Source organism: Pseudomyrmex gracilis, unplaced genomic scaffold (assembly GCF_002006095.1).
Source record: "Pseudomyrmex gracilis isolate BER0280 unplaced genomic scaffold, ASM200609v1 scaffold_315, whole genome shotgun sequence".
Taxonomy (NCBI): Eukaryota; Metazoa; Arthropoda; class Insecta; order Hymenoptera; family Formicidae; genus Pseudomyrmex; species Pseudomyrmex gracilis.
The window spans coordinates 70,231-77,245 of record NW_018020899.1 but is presented as its reverse complement, the minus strand read 5'-3'; positions in this window follow the sequence as shown (position 1 = coordinate 77,245).

Here is a 7,015-nt window from a genome sequence, read left to right as displayed (position 1 = left end):
AGATAATATTACGTACATATTTTTATCTTTCCGGAAAGATAAAAACATGTGTGTAATATATATTACGCGGAGTTTACCTTCTTTGAATAATTTTCGAGACAGAGAACGAGTGAGAAGGAGAGAGAAAAACGTCAGAAATATTTTGTATTACTAAGCAGGAATCTCTTAAGAATTTGTGAAGTTTTGTTCGATAACGTCAATTATCAAAGAGAGAATATTATGTCGAGAAATAATGTTATATTAATCTTTGGAATACACAATCGCTTTCTAAAATTCCTTAAGAGATCCGTAGAGCACATAAAATTATTATTATATTTTATTTTATATATATATATATATATATATATATAAAGATGTGAAAGCGCTTCCAAAAGACATTTTGTCACTTTTAATGCCAAATTATCTTATATTAAATATTTTTATATCGTTGAACCCAGATTAAGTCGCAAATATGAGATTGCTATGAACAAAAAATGTATTTTGAATGTAGACAGCATCATTATGTAACAATTTAGCGCGTAATGGAAGTTTTGTTCCTTCGATATTTGGCCGAGCGGCGTGAGCTAAGCGTGTACTACGTCGCAATAGTGGGAACAGCTGTTGCATCCCGTACGCCTCACGATTTAAGATGCTCTTCATATGCATTTCGCGTACAAGCTAAGAAACGGGGGTTAGAAACGTATGAACTCCGCTTAAACAGGCTCAAGGCTATATACCTTGGCGCAAGCATAATTGTTTTCTTTAACGGGGGGTCGGGAGAGAAGAGAGGGAGACTGGTAGAGAATCTTATAGTGTAAGCACGCGATATAATGTGAAAGCCACACATGTGATATTTATATATTGTACTTATTGTTGTAAGTTTGTCACTTTCGACGGGAAAATAAATGAATGTTCAAACTTCGGAGAGCATATTTTAAAAGCGTTTCAGACTTTTTCTCTTCGCGAGAGCTAAACCACAGCAAAGTTAAAGCAAAGAGACAAGACTTTTTTTTTGAGCGTAATTAGGAAACTTACTTATTAGGTTACTTTTAATATTTCGACCTCATGAGATCTGAACAAAGTTGAAAATGTCAAGACTTGAAGGAAAATTTTATCGCTTTCCTTTTTTTTTCGTCGTCGTCGTCTCTCTCTCTCTCTCTCTCTCTCTCCTCTCTCTCTCTCTCTTTCTCTCTCTCTCTCTTTTATTTTTTCATCGCACTAAAGAAAAATTCCATTGCGTATAGTTCAACCGACTTGTTTCTGCATTTGTAAAATATGCAAATTAAAATTGCTCTGATTCCTTCCGTTCTCCGCTAGTCCGTCAACTATGACACGAGTGTAAATCACTGGAGCGTTATTTGTTGATTCTGTACGCGACGTTGGTAGAGTCGTCATTGTAACTTAAACATATCTAGAATAATCTCTCCTTTTGAAACAGTTTTGTCATAGACATTGTTTTATTAATATTTTTAATGTAAAAAACAAACTCTGTCTCTCTTTCTCTCTCTCTCTCTCTCTCTTTCTCTTCTTTCGCTGTTTTAAATGTATTCGAGACAGTTTTGGATAGAAAAAATCCTGTAAAAAACTTTAATTTTTCGATTTTTTTGATACTTTCCAACTTTTAAGTATGTTAAATAATTTATTTTGAGATTATTTCTTTACTTAATATTTCTTTGTTCTTATTTTTTTTTGTAAATGATTATATTATACGTTTCAGATGAATGTCTGTCAAGAGAATAACGGCACATTCGATCAACAATGAACAATGTCATTCAAATGAAGTATAGCTTTGACTATATATAATCCAATTCCCGTCATGGAATGTCGTTTTCATCTGTGCGCATTGATTGAACAGCAACATCAAAGACACACGAGTCGAGCGCTGTTTTCTGATAGATAGGCTTGTGTCTATAACGATCTTTTTTTCACCGGTCGCCTTGCCAGGTAACGAACCGTAGGCCACACAGAACAGACATCTTCGAATTCAATTTCAAAGGTTTATTTAATTAAACTACAGCAAACGCAAGCACATTATATTCAAACGGTTGCGTAACTTTTATATAAACCTAGTTAGCTCTTTGATTTTCAAAATAATCGCGTTTGTACACAACGCATGGATAGACGCAATTTTGATTTCACGTACAATAATGTACATTGTGGAATTGTCTTTTCGCAAGAAATGTAAAAAAAGTAGAAGAAAATGCACTTTGCCATGATTTGTTGAAACTATAATTACGAGCAAAAGCGGAAAACACAGCTAGCTATCAAACGACGGAATATCATAATTATTGATGATGCAAAAACAAATATTCACAAATTTTGTGATTGAAGTAAATTCCGTAAATTGCATTTGATATAAAATCTTTTTGTAAAACACAATATCAACGAAAGCACAAGCACAAGCGTCGTCGTGCGTTAACGTCGCTTTAATACGCGTATACGTATAGTCTAAATATTCTCACTCCGTGCAATAATTAAATGTTGCACAAACGGCTATCAATATTAATCACACTGATATTGAATGTGACTACAATTAGTGTAAATCGGCTGTCACGCAATCACTGTGTGCGCGGAGTAACACGCTGGAGCTGTGGTGCCACAATTATGTGATCGCACCTTTTACCTCCAATGTACATCTATTATATAGAATATACTGTGGACTCTGTAGCTTTGCTGCCAAGCTAGACTTATTACTCACGCCGCCCCTTTGAGATGTTAATATTAATTTTCGAAGGACCTTGTGTTTCAAACTTCGGTAGTACACGGCGTTTACGCTCGCGAGACAAAGAAACAACGAGGAAACACGCGGCGCGTCTCGAAGACGATGACTTTGGCCGAGACTAACGATTCTCTCCGGCACAGCCTTCCACTTCTCTCCTTCCTGTACGAAAATAAACTATTTATATGTGTGAATCATTCTCAGAAATATATTATACACATAAAATTCCCTTCTCCCGCGCTGTTTTATTCACCTCGTTTTTTCTTTTCTGACGCGTGCGCGTGATTCGTTTATCGCGCGATGCACGACATTTTATTTCGGTAAAAGTGTCCCATCGCGCGTCTTGCTTCTCCCTGCTAGGCGTCGTAGAAAAAGCTTTTAACACGTCTGTTGCGAACGAGAGCGTATTTTTATCGGGGATTATATATATTCGTACATAAGGCAAGATGTTTTTTTAAAACGAGAAGTAAAACATCTCTCGCAAATGAAGGTTTTTTTCACTGAAATGAAATAAATTCCCTCAAGTGATCTATAAAAAAAAGAAAAAAAACTATTGAACTTTGAACAGTTTAATAAAATTATTTAAAAAATTCGTTAAGATCAACAAATAGAAAGTTAACTACAGCGAAAATTGTCTTGTCAATATAATTTGTCTGTGGCAATTAAGAACTTGTCCAAAAAAAAGAAAGAACAATTTTGTTTCGTCGGAAATATAAGAGAAAAAGAAATAAAAAAAGTATTATTAGATTTTTAATGAAACACAAAATGTGTTTTTTTACTTCCGTTGTTTCGCAAAGAAACTTACAAAAGGATATATACGACGGTGTGCAACTGTTAATCGATCAATCGCAGTTAATTTTGCTATCCCGGTAGCGTGTACACACTCACGTGTTCTCTATGTTTTCTCTCGGATTATCCAAACAAGACTCTATATGCATTTATAACTAACCCAGCTCTATTCATCAGAAAAGCATGCTACGGTATATAACGAAGGTTGCTACAAATTTGGTTTTGTAAATATACAAGTTTTGTAAATACACAAGTGCTTTAGGCTTGTTGTTAATTAATTGACGGAAGGAGAAAACGGGAATTATATTTGTTGTTGGCCCCATGTTGATAAAAGAGATTTCTTGCGCGCAATATCGATGGCATCATCATTGCATTAGCGCGCATTACAACGCGTCGAATTTTAACAGTGAGCGCGAGTAATCAATTATATTTTGATGATTTTCTCCAAATGACATACAAAAGTACATACAGGGAAAAAATTTAACTATTCGTTTGTATTGTACTATTCTTTTTTTTTCAAACTTATGTTAAAGAAATAATATTTTGCGCAATGAAATTGTTGCAAAAAAAGAACACGATGATGATATGAGTGTGCACTTACGGTTATGAGATATTTTCAACCGTTGGTAAACATTGCCGGCTGGTGTGCGGCTCTATATATATATATATCGCTCGGAGGAGACGCGCAGCTTTTAAAGCTCTCTGCACGCGAATCATACACACTCGACTTTATCAACCTTTATAAAGCTACCCGTGGTTGGTCGGGAAGATTCACCAACGTTATCATCGAGTTTCATATACATTTTGTTCCGACGTGAGATGAGATACGCGAAGTCGCAAGTGATGGCAGGTAATTGGAATCATTGATCGTCAGCTGAACGGGCAAGACAAATACTTTTGCAATTAACGGTTACATGGAGAGCTCTTCCGCCTTTCTGAATTAGCACTTTAGCGATAATCTTATCGACAGCTCTTGGATGTCGCGTTCACGGAAAATTTGTCTGTGGGATTATACAGATTAAATATTATTTGACAAACGTTACATGTGATTTTTCGTTAGGATTTCATTTTTTTTTCTTGTTTAAAAACGATACATTTGCGGCTTGCTTGGAAGGCATCTACTATAATATCTTTCAAGTGATAATATAAAACCTCTTTTTTATTATAATTTCTCCAAGAGATACAGCTTTGCAGTTTTTTGATTTGAGCAAAATCAATTATGGAAAATGGAACACAAAATTGGCGGAAGTAAAATCTTTTCGCATGAAAAATATGCGACACGTTTGGCTAATCACGCGTTGCAAGTGTAGGAAATTTATAAATGCGATTACTATAAATCAAATAATAAAATATATAAAAAACTTTAGAAAGAATTGTTTTTTTTTTTTTTTTTGTTTTGTTTTGTGAATAAACTCTGAATAACGAATCTTAACTGTTGACGGTATCGACGAGACTGATCGATATGTACATGTACGTGTTTACCGCAAATAGAACCGCATTAGGAAATGATAACGATCCACGGATAACGGCGACTGCTTATACTGCGACTCCCGCGTAAATTACGCGAATATAGAAGTTCTCTTACCGCATATGCTTGCTCCTGCAGTAATTCATGATGTGTAATCCAACAGGGTCATTTCTTTCGGATAGAAGAACCATGAAATATTTCAAGAGATAAAATTTGTGTTGATCCCTCGCAGCTATATGTGCTCCGCGCATTATGTGTATAAGTATTATTTGCTTACCTTAACTAGCTCCGCAATTTATTTTCAGTCATTTCTGTTGTATTGTCGATTGTGACTGTGATGAAAACAATTTTGCAAATTGTCATGAATGCTGTCGATTTGCAAATATATCGTTGTACACAGACGTGACGTCGCGCTATCGATTGATTAGCAGACATTTCCGTGTCGCGGACTTTGCTAAATTACTCGAATTAATTTTTCGCGTATAACGTCTAAAACACGCGTAATCTTCTTAATTGAGTAACGATCGTGAAATATGAAAACGGGACAAATTGCGAATGTTCGATATAGCGAGTCGTAACGAGCGAGAGAATGACTCAACGGATGAAGGCGTTTCTCTCTTGCCTTGGATGCAGCACCGAGGCGTCGCTGTTTGGGAAACGTGAATGCAATGCAAACGCCGATTAATATTCGCGACGCTACTAATGGACCTTAGGGGGATTTTATGAAAATAAAGCAGTAATTGTTGTCAATTTGCGTCGCTCTTAATAAATGCGCAAGCGTATTGTGTTTCTCCAAATTGTTGCTCACGCAAACTCGTACGATAGTACAATTAGAAAATATAATTCGAATGCTGATCTACGCAGAAATAGTACAAAAATAAGTCAATATTAATAAAAGCATATGTTCTTATTTATTGAAATATCTTTGTATAACCTGTGAGGCTGGACAATTTTCGTTTTTGAAATGCATTGAAAGCATATTGGTACATGGGAGAAAACGCGGCTGCGCTTGACGGGAGAGCGGCAGTGCCGCCGAGCAAATTTAGAATAACGTCGCCAAGCGCTGCGCCAAAACCGTGTCCTGAAACTAAAAAATTTGTCTAATAATCCGTGTATATACCATCACGGATTTGTTTTCTTGGTTGTTTGCCCATTTCCGATCATCGTATCGGATAGCGAAATTCAAATGTGTATATACGTGTATAGATGACATAATTGGTGTCCGAATGGTGCGAAAAAAACATCAAATCTTATCTTAAATATAAATAAAAGTAATCAGAAACGCGACGACAACAAGACGGAAAAGTTATGTTAAAATTGAGATTAAATTGTAACATATTTAGTTTTTTTTATAGCAATACAAGTCGGAGGAAATGTTTTTTCAAAGTGAACAATAAAATAGCATAACCAAGTATATTAAACGGTAAATGGATACGCAGATAAGGTCCAAGAGAAAGAAACGTTAATTCACATTAACTTCGAGGAGTTACTAAGCCTCATGGAATAAAAGCCTTTCGTAACGCGGAGAGAACAAGATAAAACTCGCGTATTACTGAAACGGGAGCGAACAAAAGAAAGTGAAACCTTTTAAAACGAAGATTTTAGCGTGATATTTAACATTAAGTTGGAACTATAAATTGTGATGTATGTGTGTCTGGGTTTGTCAGAAACATATTTTCTTTGCATCTCTCAAATATCAAAAATTGTTCGTATAGAGGGGAGTGAAAAATCAAAAAGCAAATAAAGCCACCATTCGAGGAACTTTCGCACAGTGCTCTCGACTATACAGGAAATTAGCTTAATTGATTCTCCAGAAGGCTCCTCTTCTTCTTTCTTTCATGCTCTGCTGCCTATAACAGAAGACCCCTTCCTTTTCGCAAAGGCATAGGGAAAGATCGCGCGAAATAGATTAAATCGAAAAGAGGTGGACGCGGTAAAGGCGGGGGTACCTTACGTCGCGGTGCTACGATTTACGACGGTTTGGCGGGAACGTATTTGGGTCAGCGTTTGTTATCGGTCACATGAGAAAGAGAGAGAGAGAGAGAGAGAGAGGGAGGGAT